General features: G+C 37.0%; 2 long non-coding RNA genes across 2 annotated transcripts in view; both read right to left on the bottom strand.

Annotated features, from left to right (window-relative positions):
- Positions 4140 to 13179, bottom strand: LOC106503383. Its single transcript, XR_001297052.2, has 8 exons — positions 13145 to 13179; positions 11742 to 11818; positions 9534 to 9606; positions 8884 to 9026; positions 8137 to 8221; positions 6553 to 6609; positions 5610 to 5695; positions 4140 to 4770 (listed from the first exon to the last, which is right to left on the bottom strand). It is a non-coding gene; the product is annotated as an uncharacterized LOC106503383 (long non-coding RNA).
- Positions 13463 to 15793, bottom strand: part of LOC102168946 — a 33346-nt gene continuing 31015 nt past the window's right edge. The window contains exon 25 of the long non-coding RNA XR_001919918.1: positions 13463 to 15022. This is a non-coding gene — a long non-coding RNA (uncharacterized LOC102168946). The remainder of the gene's footprint in view (positions 15023 to 15793) is intronic.

The following is a 15793-nucleotide window of genomic DNA, read 5'->3' as shown; positions in this document are numbered from 1 at the left end:
GATTCTTTTTGACATGGACTATGTTTTAAAGTCTTTAATGAATTTGTCACAATATTGCTTCTGTTGTTTAGGTTCTGATTTTTTGACTATGAGGCATGAGGAATCTTTGCTCCAGGGACGTCTTAACCACTGAACCACCAGGGAGGTCCCTCAATATTCTTCTTACCCAAACCAGCAAGAGACAGGATTTCTGCTCTAAGAGGAACATCATCTGAGTGGAACTGGTTAAATCATAATTATTTCAAGACATGCTCATTACTGGCCCATGCTTTGTCCCTTTGAGCGACTGATTGTTATTAACTTATTCATTTATGCACTCTAATGATAAAACTGCACACGCTCAGTGTCATAGCATGAATAATACTAACACATGCGCAGTGCGTTGCTCATTACCAAACTGATAACAGACAGTGTGCCTCTGTAATGGAATTCTGTGAGCACAATAGCTCGTCCTGCCTAACAAACTTTTATCAGTGCCCTTCTTTAATTTAAACAGTGCTTAATCTTTTATTTAATTTTATAAACATGTTTCCTAATTAGTAATAAAACAAATAACCAGTAGACCAAAGACATCCAAGAATGTGAAACTGACAATTCACGCATCTGTCTCTGTGTGTTGCATTCTGAAAGATAAGCAATGTGAATACTAACTCCTCAAAAATAGATTAATAATACGTGCTCCATTACGTATGCAATCACTGTTCTAGGCCTGGCCACATTTATGCATTAATTCACTTATACTAATATAGTCATTATCCATGACCCAAAAATGCCCCAAAACAGGATAATCAAATATTTTTAACAATTGTCTATAGGATCATTTTCAACAGAGCCATAGATTAGATTTCTTCTCATGGTGGACCTCAGATATGCAAAGAAGTATTATTCATCATCCTTGACTCAGATCCCACAGGTCATTAGCACAGAATCTTTGTCTTCATAGTACAAAGTCGCTTCAATTGTGTCCGACTCTTTGTGACCCCATGGACTTAGCCGTCCAGGCCTGTCTGACGGTGGCATTCTCCAGGCAAGAAAACTGGAATAAGTTGCCATGCCCTCCTTCAGTGGATCTTCCGGACCCAGGGATCAAACCCATGCCTCATGTCTCTTGCACTGGCAGCGGGCTTCTATACCACTAGCGCCACCTGGAAACTCCCTTTTCTTCGTTATATTCTGCCCATTGATATATTAAGTAATGACTTATAACTAAAAAGAAATATACATGAACCAGAAAAAAAAAAACAAAACTAAGAACCTTGATATCCCTAAGATCTACCTATCAAATCATTCCCCAGAAACGAGATCTGTTTCTTGAATTGACCTCAGTGCTTCATACATGGATGCCTTGACACAATTTGGCCTATCAACCCATGTTGCTGGACTACAGTTGCCCTGCTTTGATTATATTCCTTATTTCTTAACAATGCACTGACCGTGATAAACCAATCAAACCAAGACACGAACTTTAACTATGACTCACACTGGTCTCCCTGCTCCTAACACAACACTGCGTTTGGGGCCATGGCAGAATGCTAAATTCCGTGCAGGAGTGATTGTTCTGAACAGCACGAAAAAGAACAAAAAATAAAGTTTGAGACCTTCTATCTACTGGTTGTTTGCATTCCACCTTTCCTAGACACAGTCATTTAATATTCACTAGTTTACAGTATTCTTTCCAGTCGAACCTCAGAGTTCGAGACACATATTCATTGCACATGACTTACACATCACCAGTAGTTATCACTGATCCAGCATTCCTTTTTAGAGTCACAGATTATCAATAGTTTGTTCCTTTTTATTGCTGAGTAGTCTTCCCCTGCATAGATAAACCAGATTTCGCTTGTCTCTTCACCACTTGATGGACATTTAGACTATTTGTATGTGTGTGTGTGTGAGCAGTTGTGTCCGACTCTCTGAAAACCCATAGGCTACAGACCTCCAGGATTCTCTGTGCATGGAATTTTCCAGGCCAGAATACTGGAGTGGGTTGCCATTTTCTCCTCCAGGGGACATGGATTAAATATTGTCCCACTTTTGCTTTATTCATAACTGATCAAATCTCATATGCTGCCGGTCATCATTCATGATCCTTGTTAGACCCCCATTTTACTCATTTGTGTTACATTTATATCAATTAAATCATTCATCATGGATATTAATAAAAAACCACATTATTTAAGAAAATACACAAATGAGATCCTTAAATATTCCTGAACTCTGTCTAAAGAAGCTTTTCCCATATACACTGTGTGTGTGTGTGTGTGTGTGCTTAGCTGCCCAGCCATGTTCAATTCTTTGTGACCCCATGGACTGTATGTAGCCCACCAGGCTCATCTTTACTCAAACAATAAGTGAAACCAAAATAAGATCTTTGACCACTATTACTCACCACGTTCTCTTTCCTAACACAGGCAACGGAATCTTGACCAAGACAGAACCCAAGATCAGCTCGGTGCTGGGATATTCTCCTCTCCCCATTGATGTACAGTTTCCAGTCTCCATGTATGGAGTCATTTAAGTGTATATTAATTCATAGTAATTTTTAGTTTTCTTTAAATACAATAAACATCAAACATGCAACTGACTCAGGGCAATTACTGGTTACTACTTATCACTGAAAATATGCTTAATTTAAGACATAATATATTTAGTCCATTTTATTATCTATTTCAATATATAATATTCATTTTCCTGACTAAATATTTTATTAATGAACAATGTTTCACCCTCTTCATCTTTATTCATTGATACATTTGCTAATTTATTCTGCCATTGATTCATTTATAATTATATTTTTAAAATTCATGAGCACAAAGACCGAGAAAGAGATCACTGTATAATAGCAAAATCTGTCTACAGTCATTTTAAGTATGTTGAATAGATGAGCTCTTTTGCATTGAACCTCAGACTTCTGGACACACAGAATTCATTGTATGTGATTCACACACTAGACAGCATCATTAGACAGTGACTGGTCAACTTTCTCTTCATTTGCATCTATATTTGTTTATTAATTCATTAATTAGGAAAGTGAAAGTAAAAGTCACTCAGTTGTGACCAACTTCTTGTGACCCCATGGACTATATAGTCCATGGAATTCTCCAGGTCAGAATACTGGAGTGGGTAGTCACGCCCTCCTCCAGGGGATCTTCCCAATAATTCTATTCCTCCTCATACATTCCTGACCTTAGTTCAAAGGGTCAACTGAAGCAGAGACAATAAAGTAGAATTTTTCACGTTGGACCATCTTCCAGGCACACATATATATGACTCATACATCAACATTGGTCGTAATTGATCTAATATTGCCCCCCTTTTTTTCAATCATTTCTATAGCATTATTGATCAAATAATTATTTCACTAATAATAATTTTTAAAGGGATGATTCACAAAATTTCAAGAACACTTTTTGTGCCCCTAATCTATATATAGAATTATTCTCACAATGATATAGCTCTTGTTAATTATCCTCAGTTTTTCTTATATACATCAATATACTGTTAACTCTATCCCATATTTATCACTAAAATAGAGCTGCATTCTCTAAATATATTTCACACTATTAAATGAATAACTTAAGAAAAACAGAAACCGAGAAAGCAACTTCACTATTACTCACATTAATCTCTGTATTCCTATTATGCACAGGCAACCGGAGAGCTCGCGACGGTGGGAGATGCGCCGGTTCCGAGAAGCACAGACAGTAAAATAAATTAAGACACAATCGCCATTTCTGAAGAGGCATCAGTGTCTTCAATTTCATTAACGACACCTTTTGCTTTATAACATACATTCCTAACTGCACCACGTTTCCTCCTATTGTTTTTTTAATGAATTTATGCATATATGCCTAATGAAGTGACAGTTGCTCAGTCATGTCCAACTCTTTGTGATCCCATGGACTGTATAGTCCATGGAATTCTCCAGGCCAGAATACTGGAGTGGGTACCTGTCCCTTCTCCAGGGGATCTTCCCAACCCAGGGATCAAACCCAGGTCTCCCTCATTGCAAGCGGATTCTTTACCAGCTGAGCCACAAGGGAAGCCCAAGAATACTGGAGTGGGTAGCCTGTCCCTTCTCCAGCGAATCTCCCCAACCCAGGAATTGAACTGGGGTCTCCTGCATTGCAGGAGGATTCTTTACCAACTGAGCTGGGACGGAAGCTAATTTCATTATTAAAAACAAATCTAAGGCTATACAAGAATATGACCAATATTGATCACAATCAATACAAGAATATGATCTTTGGATATGTCTCATATCTCTTTACAGAAGCAATTTCAACAGAGGAACAGACTAATTTTGTTCCATGTTGGACCTCAGAGTTTCAGACACATATTTTCTCATTGTCCATGACTCCTTTATCATCAGTCATCATCACTGGTCCATGACTGGATCTATTCCTCTTCATTTGTATGTTTGTACTGATTAAATTATGAATGCGTTGATACAAATAAAAATAATACATGGTTCATAAAAACTCTAGGACAAGATCAAGGATATGCCTAACATCAGTTTGCAGAATCATTCTCCACATAGACTAAACCTTTTTAATTAATAGACCTCAATCATGTTCATTATTGATTAATCAACATAGTACTTCATATTTATCATTAGGCCATGATAAACTTTTCAATGAATTTAATATTTTCTAATAATACTATAAATACCCTTAAACAGATGACCCAGGCCAAAACAATAATGTTGACCATTACTCACCTTGGTCTCACAATCTTGGTAACGGCAGAGGCTAAAATCAGCTCCAGCATCTATTCTCAAAAGGATCAAGCAGACAAGATGATAAAAATGTTGAGACTTTCTCTCCATTGATTCAGAGTTTTCACAATTCATTTCATAGTCATTAATTTACAGGAATACTTATTTTGCTCTTAATAAATCAAATATAAACTTTGTAACTTTATTAGTAAATGACGATCATCACTATTATTCCCACTCAAAGACATATACACTTGATTATTTTATTTTCCATTCCAATTTATGTCATCAGATTTCTTTCTAATACTTTTAATGAACAGTGTTTCCTTGTTTCATATTTATTCAGTTATATATTTGTTTATCTTGACATTGATTTCTTAATAATAATAATAATTTTAGCTATTATTATACACAAAGACTAAGAACATGATCCCTTGCCTGGTATCTCCCTATAGGATCACTTCAAAAGAGAGGAAAGTATTAGATTTTTTGTGTTGACCTGTGGTGTTCCTCATCAAAGAATCATACCACAAATCATCATTGTTTGTCCATATTTGTCCTTGTTACCTTCCTTCATGTCAACACTTTTTACTGATCATTCATTCATTATTAACTACATGAAGAAAAAGTGCTTCAGGGTCACAAAAACGTAAAACAAGGAAGGTCCTTGGCGCTTTCATTTGTCTATAGAAGGACTTCCCACAGAAGCTGTCATCAACTGACCTCACAGTTTCCTATCCAGATGCATTAATATAATGTTTCATATTAACCCTACTTTTACCATGTGGCTATGGTTCACAAACATCGATTCTTTTTTTTTATAGAATTTAAAGAATGCAGTGAAAATCTGACAGAAATGAAAACCACAAAACCACGAAGAGGACTGACTCACTTTGCTCTCCTAACCCTGAGCGCATCAAGTGCAACCGCAGAATCCATGACCATGAGGAAGGCTTACATTAGCCCACGGTGACAAGTCTAAGGAGGAGAAGATAAACCAGAAGATAAAAAAGGCATTAAGATAGCATTTTAACTAGTCTTTGCATTCCATGTTTCCTTTAGTCATTTAAGTAGGTAGTGAACTGGGATCATTTAGACTTTAGTTTCTCCTAAGTAAATGAACAGTATCAATCTTGACATTGACACAGATCACAGACACAAGACATAGAGAACTTAAGCAATTTACTTATCAATAACGATGTCATCTTAGCCATAAATTTCCTGATTTACATTTGTTTTTAATGTATATTAATAGAATCTCTTGCCTAACCACTTTCGTATGGTTGAACAAAGTTTCACCAATTTCATCATTATATATTATTTCATTGATCCAATTATAAACATAAAAAGAAAATGTATGAACATAAAACAAGATATTTGTATATGCCTGACAGGTGTCTATAGGGTCACCTGGAACAGAGGCAATGGGTCTCCATTTGTGTTGGACCTCAGAGTTTCAGACACGTATTCATTGCATATGACTCATACACACACCAAAAACCCATCATTGATCCAATGTTGTACCTACTTTCTTCATTCACTTCTATGGTGTTTATTTATGAATTCATTAATTCACTAAAGATCATTTTTAAATACCCAATTATTTGCAAAAAGCAAAAAAAAAAAAAAAACCCAAACCACTATTCTATGTAGAGAATCATTTTCATACCAATGTATCTCTTTCTTTATACCCTTTGTTTTTCTGTTACATGTCAATTCAGTGTTTATCACTGGGCTACTGCTGGCGATTCTTATTATATGTTACTTTTCAACAATACATTAGATACTCTGAAAAAAAATCACAGAAAGGACACAAGATTTTGACTTTTACTCACACTGGTCTCTGTGCTCCTAACACAGAGATGCAAACACAAAGCTCGAGGGCGTAGGGTCTGCAAAGAACAAAACAGTCAATGATAAAAAAAAAAAAAGTTTAAGAACAATGCCCATCGATCCTTCATTTGCACATTTCATTTACTCACATATTGAAGTATTTATAAATTATTCATAATGGATCTATTTTTCTCTTAACAAAATTAATATCAAACTTGAGACAAATCCATAATAGTATAAGTGACTCTTAATTGATATAATACTTAGTCAAAGATAAATGGTGAGCCACTTTTTCCTGACTGAGTTTCAGTATTTTCAATTTTATTAATAGTACTTCTTGCCTTGCCACCTGTTTATACTTAGACAAGGTTTCACCCTTTTTACCTATTATTTCTTAACCTTTTTCTTTACCTATTATTTACATTTCTTTATTGGTTCTAAAATTAATCTTTAACAATAATAAATATAACTCGATGACTATAATAGATGTACTGGGTATATTCCAACATCTGTCTCTAGGATGAATTAAAAGAAATACACTAGGTTTTTGTTGGACCTCAGTATCAGGATATATATTATTCATTATATAGACTCATCTGCTACCAGTCATCATCACTAGCCCAAGAAAACACCCTTTTATTTTTCATTCTCATAAACATTTGGGATTATTTGTAAATTTGCTACTAAATACACATAAATGAAAAAGAAACTAAAACATCTGCAATATGTATCTCAAAAATCTTTTCCAGAGACCTCAGAGATGCATTCATAGATTAATAAAGATAATAGTTCATGTCAATCCAATACTTAACATGGCATTTCCCCGTCTTTGACTCTTTGAGCAAGCTCCAAGAAATCACCAAACAGGAGTTGGTGATGGACAGGGAAGCCTGGCCAGCTGCAGTGCATGGGGTCGTGAAGAATGGAACACGACTGAGCAACTGAACTACCAACTGTCCACTCAAACTAAACCATTGGCTATGACTTACATGGTCTTAACATACCTACCACACCAACGAACCAGAGAGCGTAACCGTGGAAGATGCTTCCACCCGCCTAAGTGCAGCCATTCTGAGGAGTATAAGGCAAAGGAGCTGATAATAAAATGAGGCACTCTTTCCAGCGTCTGTCTACAGAATATCTTCTCTGCTATGAATGGACAAGCTTAATCCAATATTGGACCTCAGAGTTCCAGACATGCTTTCATTGTATATGATTCATATTGATGATGACCAGACATCATCATTGATCCAACATCGGTCCCCTTTTTTCTGCACATATTTCTTTATCTTGACTGGTTAAATAAAAATCCACTAAGAAATTTAGCAAGAACAATTCAAAAAATAACGCAAAAAGATGCCAGGTGTACACTGAAGTATTATTACTTTAATGTATCTTTCTCAATAATACACTGTTTTCCATATATACATTCATTAGTACAATAGCTCATATATCCATGTTCAACACTGATGCAGCTGCCTTCTTTACCTATAGTCAACATTTCTTTACTTATATTCAATATTCAACAATAATACAGTAAATTACTTTAATAAAAAAAAAAACAGAGAACTTCAACTATTACTCACATTAATCTCCACCTTCCTGTTATACAGAGGCAACTCCAGAGCTTCTGTCCGTGGAAGATGCTAAATCATCGGTACTGGCTTCTTTCTGAGGAGCAGGGAACACAGACGATAATAAAAATATTGACACCTAATAACCACTGGTTCTTGTTTTCTATACTTCGCTTACTCAGTATTTAGGAATGTATTACTTTTCCTTTCTGTTCACATTCTTTTAATCTTGTTAGAACAAAAAGCTCAGTCTTTAGCTTGAAGCAGAGGTACTACACTGTCTCCTGTGCATTTCCAGGTCTTCCCTGGTGGCTCAGTTGGTAAAAAGTCTGCCTGCAGGAGACCCAGGTTCAACCCCTGGCTCAGGACGATCCCCTGGGCAAGGACATGGCAACCCACTCCAGTAGTCTTGCCTGGAGAATCCCATGGACAGAAAAGCCTGGTGGGCTACAGTCTCTGGGGTCAGAAAGAGTCAGACATGACTGAGTGACTAACATTTTCACTTTCATGCATTTCTATCTAATCTTGGTCAAAGATGTGACCCTCACTCATTTACTGAATACGATTCAGTGTTTTCAGGGTTTATTATGGTATCTTTTGTCTCACTCAATATGTTCCTATTTGGACAATGCTTCACTTTCTTGCATTTGCTCAATGGTTCTTCAGAGATCCATTAATAGTAACAAATTTAAATCTATGAAATCAAAAGAAGAATATAACCTACCTATATTCCTGATATCTCTATAGAAACAATTTTACCAGAAGGAAGAGACTGCCGATGTTCTGGGTTGGACCTCAGAGTCTGAGACATGTTTTCATCAAATAGGACTCTTCCCATCACGATCATCATCACTGGTCCACGATTAAGTCTCTTTTCTTCGTTCATTTCTATATTTCTTTTCCTTAAATCATTGAATAAATGGTAATATGTATTAATCATTGAATGAATAATAATAAGAAGCATATAATAATGGTTGTTGTGTTGCGTTAGTTACTCACTCGTGTCCGACTCTTTTCAACCCCATGGATTGCAGTCCACCGGGCTCCTCTGTCCATGGGATTCTCCAGGCAAGAATACTGGAGTGGGTTGCCATTTCCTTCTCCATTTAATAGTGGTAATAGTTTAATAATAATAAAGATAATAATTGTGATAATAAAAACAAGTATCCCAAGAATGACACCCTTAATACCCCTAACCTCAGTTTACAGGATTAGTCATCATTAGGAGTCTTCTCAACCAGTTTTCAACCTCTATTCTGCCCATTATCAGTTATTCGAAATAATCATTCTTGAGTATTTATCATTGAACTATGGTAATTTTTTTATTAATTTAATACTTTTTTAACAATACCATGAGGACCCTCAGACAAATCACCCAATCTAAGACAACAACCCTGTCCATTGCTCACCTTAGTTTCCTCCCGATCACAGTTGGTGTGACAATTGAGCACAACGAAAGCTGAAGTGTCAGGAGCATCTGTCCTACAAAATAACAAACACGCAAGGTGGCAAAACTGCTTAGATATTCTCTCCATTGATCCAAGAATTTGACCATTCATTTGCATAGCAACTGAGGCATCAACGACATTATGCTCATATTTGCTCTTCCCAATAAATCAAATGTCAAACTTGTAACTGACTCAGCCAGTAACTAATGCCTGTCACTTTCTATATCACCCTTAGCCAAAGAGGTAATACCCTCATATCTTTCCTATTGATTATGAGTCTTTTCATTATATATATAATAGTAATTTTTGCCTAACCACGTATTTTTATCATTGAAAAGGCAACATATTCATCATTTTTTATATTATACATTTGTATATTAATTATTTCATTGATCCAATTATAAAAATAGAAAAAAAATGCATGGTGATAATAACCAAAATAAATATCTTTGTGTATTCCTAACCACTGCCTAAAAGGTCACTTCACACATGTCAGTGGACTTGATTTCATTTGCATCAAACCTCAGAGTTCCAGACTCATATTCATTGCACACAACTCGTACGCCTCAGGGAGTCACCATCGATCCATTACTGTCCATCTCATTCGAATAGATTTCTGTTATTTATGAATCACAAATTCACTAATAATTTTATCAGCACAATTTTTTAGAAAGAGATGATATATACAGAATTATTCTTACTTTAACACTCTAATACAAGAATATCACCGCTGTATATTCCTAAGATCTCACGAAAGAAACAGTTTCTCATCAGAGGGAAAACAGTACCTATGTCTGCATCCTGGACCTCAGAGTTCTAGCCACGGTTTCATCGTTTAGGACTCTTCCCGAAACGATCATCGTCATCGGCCCACGACTGACACCCCGCTCTTTGTTCAGTTCTGTTTGTTGCCTAACTCAGTACCTCACTAGTAATAATTTTAAAATCCTATTATTCACAAAACTCTAGAAAAGTCATGATATTCCTAAGGTGTAAACAGATCATTCTTGCAACGATGTATCTCTTTTAAATTAGATGCTGTTTGTCACCTACGCAGTCATCAATTAATGTGTCATAAATTTCAATAGTTATCACTGAGCTAGGCTTGGCCTTCTGTTATCCTATATGGAACATTCAGCCACACACACACACACACACACACACACACACACACACACACGCACAGACCAACAAAAAAGAAATGAACAAAACCGAGACAAAAAAATTGGTTATCACTCACATTGGTCTCTGTGTACCTAGCACAGAGGTGCAATCATAAGGTGGAGCACCAGGGAATAATGCTTAATCAGCCGAACTGACTCCCTGCAAAGGCCCTGATGCCGGGAAAGACTGAAGGCGAGAGGAGAAGCGGACGGCAGAGGATGAGATGGGTGGATGGCATCACCGACTCAATGGACATGAGTCTGAGTAAGCTCTGGGAGTTGGTGATGAACAGGGAAGCCTGGTGCTGCAGTCCATGGGGTCGCAAAGAGTTGGACATGACTGAGTGAACCGCACTGATCTGAATCTTAGCCAAAGGGGTGACATAATTCATAATGGTCATCAGAGTTGGGAATTTTTATTACTATTTCTTTCCTCACCATCTATGTTCACAACGAGACAATAATATATCTGTTCTTCTTCATCTTCTGTCTATCTGTAGCTTTAATGGTACTCTCAATAATCTATTAATAATTTTAAAACTCAGTCTTAGAACTTGAACTTTAAACATTCCTAACATCGGCCTACAGGAAAAAATAAACAAAGAAAGGAGTGTGGAATGTATTGGGCCTCAGGGTTCCAGACCTTTATCATTTGTTGTCCATGACTCAACTGCTAATCATCACTTGTACATCTGAGACCCCGTTATAGTTCATTCATTTATCTATTTATTTCGATTAAATCCTCCTTCATTGAAAATAATACATGATTAGTGAAAAAAACAAAGAACAAGACACTTGAATACCCCTACTTCTAATTAACATCAAGACAGATTATACCTTTTACTAATAAATATCACTGCTATATATTATCAGTTAATAAATATAAGGTTATATATCATTATATTATTGGCCCATGTTAATCTTTTGCTTCTATTGCTTCTGAGAATACAATCAAAACACTGAAAACAAGTCCCCAAACCAGACCAGAACCCTGGCCATTACTCACCTGGCTCTCTGTCCCATAGCAATCTGAAGCTCATGACCTTGATCTCATGGAGGCTAAAGTCACCTTGAGCTGCTATTCTGAAAAGGAATAAGCAGACAAGGTGATCCCAGATATGGAAACTTTCTCTCCACTGACCTGCAGGCATGTTTATTGATGTTTTCAACGGTTCCTTTACCATAATCAATGAAAATGCATGAAGAGAAAGACCATATTTCTTTCATTTTGGACCTCAGAGTTCCCGACACATATTATTCATCATCAATGACTCATATGTTGGTATTGATCATCAGTGATCCACAAAAGATGACTTTCTCTTCATTTGATGTTGGCTCTTTGCTGATCCATGGACTGCAGCACACCAGGCTTCTCTGTCTTTCACCAACTCCCAGAGCCTACTCAAACTCACGCCCATTGAGTTGGTGATGCCATCCAACCATCTCATCCCCTTCTCCTCCTGCCTTCAATCTTTTCCAGCATCAGAGTCTTTTCCAATGAGTCAGTTCTTTGCATCAGGTGGCCAAAGTATTGGAGCTTCAGTTTCAGTCCTTCGAACGAATATTCAGGACTGATTTCCTTTAGGATGGACTGGATCTAGGGTGGATCTCCTTGCAGTCCAAGGGACTCACATCATTATAACTCTCTTAAATTTATTACCAGCTTTTAGCTTCCTATCAGCTCCTTGGCATCACCGGCTCAATGGACATGACTTTGAGCAAGCTCCAGGAGTTGGGGATGGACAGGGAAGCCTGGCATGGGGTTGCAAAGAGTCAGACATGACTGAGTGACTGAACTACTCAGTTCTTTGGGATAAAAGTCACCTTCTTTCATTTTTTCTCACCCAGTCATTAGTTCTTGAGAAATCATCCAGCCCCAGACTAGGAATGAGACGATGCCCATATAGGTCTCCTGGCTCCTACAACAAAGATGCCAGCCTAGGCTGGTGCTCCAGAAGCAATCCTTCCTTCAGGTCCCATGCATCCACTCTGAGGGGTATAAAGCAAAATGGACCAACAATGTGGTAGAGACATTCTCCACTGCTTCTTGTTTCCACACTCACAGCGGTATTCAGGCTATCCTTAACTTAGGGTACATAGAAAACCTTTTGACATTGAACCACTTTGATATTACCGCTGAGCCAGAATATAAAGGTTGACTAGGAGCTTCACAGGCTTCCCTCGTAGTTCAGCTGGCAAGGAATCCGCCTGCTATGCGGGAGACCTGGGTTCAATCCCTGAGTTGGGAAGATCCCCTGGAGAAGGGAAAGGCTACCCACTTCAGGATTCTGGCCAGGAGAATTCCATAGACTGTATAGTCCATGGGGTCACAGAGTCTTACACAACTGAATGATTTTCGCTAGTGACTAGGAGCTTCCCAGGTGACAAAGTGGTAAAGAATCCACTTACTAGTGTGGGAGACGCAAGAGACGTGGGTTCAATCCCTGGGTTCTGAAGATCCCCTGGAGTAGGAAATGGCAACCCATTCCAATATTCTTGCCTGGAAAATTCCATGCAAAGAGGAGGCTGACAGGTTATAGTCCATGAGGTCACAAAGAGACAGACACAGCTGAACATACACCTCTCTGATCACTTACTCTGTCCCCATCAACCTTAACCTAAGTGGTAACAGCTGTGTACCATTCATTAGTAATTGAAATTCAGGGTGTCCTTGGTATATTAATAGTATTTCATGGCTCACCACGTATTTCAGTAATTGGAAATTGCTTCATTTCATCCATCTTTATTTTTAATTATATATTTATGGATTCTCTCATTTTCCAATTATAATAATACAATGAAAATTCATGAACACAAAGACCACAGATAAGCCCCTCATTTATTCCTGATATCGCTATAGGATGCCTTCTCAAGTTGAGAATGGACTAGATTACTTTAATACTGCAACTCAGAATTCCAGACAAGTATTCACCATATATCACTCATAGAGCCAACATGGTTCCTATTTTCCTACATTTATTTCTACTTGTATTCATTAAATAAAAATTCAATAATTTTAGCAGTACAATTTTTAAAAAGTCTTAATGTGTATAGAATAATTCTTACTTAAATATATCTCTCTTTTATAGATTGTTTTTCATATTGCTTTAATCAAAATAATGGGTTGTATATATCAATGCGCAACACTGAAAAGCAGCTGCCTTCTTTATTTTACTCTATATTTCTTAATAATACACTAAATTAATCTAATAAAAAACCAGAGATCCTCAACTATCACTCACATTAATCTCCATGCTCTTATTACACAAAGTACAGAGCTCATTTGTCCATGGCAGACGCTAAATCATCTGAACTGCCTTCATTCTAAACAGGACAGAACACGGCTGATAAAAACATTGAGACCTAATAACCACTGATCCTTGTTTTCTATGTTTTATTTTCTCAGTATTTAGGTATTTATTACTTTTCCTTTTGCTATTTTTTTAATCTTGTTGAAAGGAAAAACTCAATCTTTAGTCTGCGGCAGAACAATTAAACTGCCTCTTACGCATTTCTATCTAACCTTGGTCAAAGAAGAGCCTCCACCATTTATCTAATGGGACGTAGGGACTTCAGTGTTCATTACAGTATCTTTTGCCTCACTCAGTATGTTCATCTTTGGACAAAGCTTTACCTTAGTTTTCCTTATATATATTTATATTTACTTAATGGTTCCATCGCCGATCTCTTAATTATAACAAATCAAAATCTATGAAATCAATGTAAGAATATAATCTGCTTATATTCCTGATATCTCTCTAGACAGAAACAATTTCACCAGAAGGAAGACACTACCAATGTTCTGGATGGGACCTCAGAGTTTCAAACATAGTTTTTCATTGTTCAGGGCTCTTCCCATCACAAACATCACTGGTCCAACACTGAGTCTCTTTTCTCCCTTATTTCTATATTTGTATTGATTAAATCATTGATTAATTGGCATTAATAAAAATAATATATGATTCACTAAACATCCCAAGAATAAAACCCTTGAATATCCATAACCTTAGTTTACAGAATCATTTCCCATTAAGGCCCTTTCTCTTCTAATTTTGGACCTCAATCCTGGCCATTACCAATTATTCAAAATAATCCTTCTTATCATATTTATCACTGAGCAACTTTTTGATTAATCGAATACTTTTTTAATAATACCGTAAACATCATCAGACAAATCTCCCAATCCAAGACAACAATCTTGAGCACTGTTTGCCTTAAGCTCCTTCCTGACACAGAGGTGGTGTGACCACCACGCACAGCAGAAGCTGAGGCAGCAGCAACATCCACCTGCAGAATAGCAAGCAGACAAAGTGATGAAAATACTTAGCTGTTCTCTCCAGCGACCCAAATGTCCCACTGTTTATTTGCACAGGAACGGAGGCATTGACTGACATATAATTAGTAACTGATGAACTTATTGGCAAAGTTGGAACTGACCCAGTCAGTACCTAATACCTGTCACTTTCTATATCATCCTTGAGCAAAGAGATGACACCCTACTACTATATCTTTTTCAATGGGTATCAGTGTTTTCAATATATATTAATGTATTATTACATGATACTAATTTTGGCCTAACCACATTTTTATAATTGAAAAAGGCTTCACATTCATATTTTTAAATTTTACACATTTTTATATTGACTATTTCATGGATTCAATTATAAAAACAGAAATACATGGAAGAAAAGTTATGACCAACCTAGAGAGCATATTAAAAAGCACAAACATTACATTGCTGACAAAGGTCCATCTAGTCAAGGCTATGATTTTTCCGCAGCCATGTATGAATGTGCGAGTTGGACCATAAAGAAAGCTGAGTGCCGAAGAACTGATGCTTTTGAACTGTGTATTGGAGAAGACTCTTGAGAGTCCCTTGGACTGCAAGAAGATCCAACCAGTTCATCCTAAAGGAAATCAGTCCTGAATATTCACTGGAAGGACTGATGCTGAAGCTGAAGCTCCAATACTTGGCCACCCAATGCGAAGAACTGACTCACTGGAAAAGACTGATGCTGGGAAAGATTGAGGGCAGGAGGAGAAGGGGATGACAGAGGA

This window comes from Capra hircus, chromosome 21 (genome assembly GCF_001704415.2).
Source record: "Capra hircus breed San Clemente chromosome 21, ASM170441v1, whole genome shotgun sequence".
NCBI lineage: Eukaryota > Metazoa > Chordata > Mammalia > Artiodactyla > Bovidae > Capra > Capra hircus.
The sequence above is the reverse complement of the archived record's forward strand: the minus strand, read 5'-3'. Positions and strand labels throughout refer to the sequence as shown.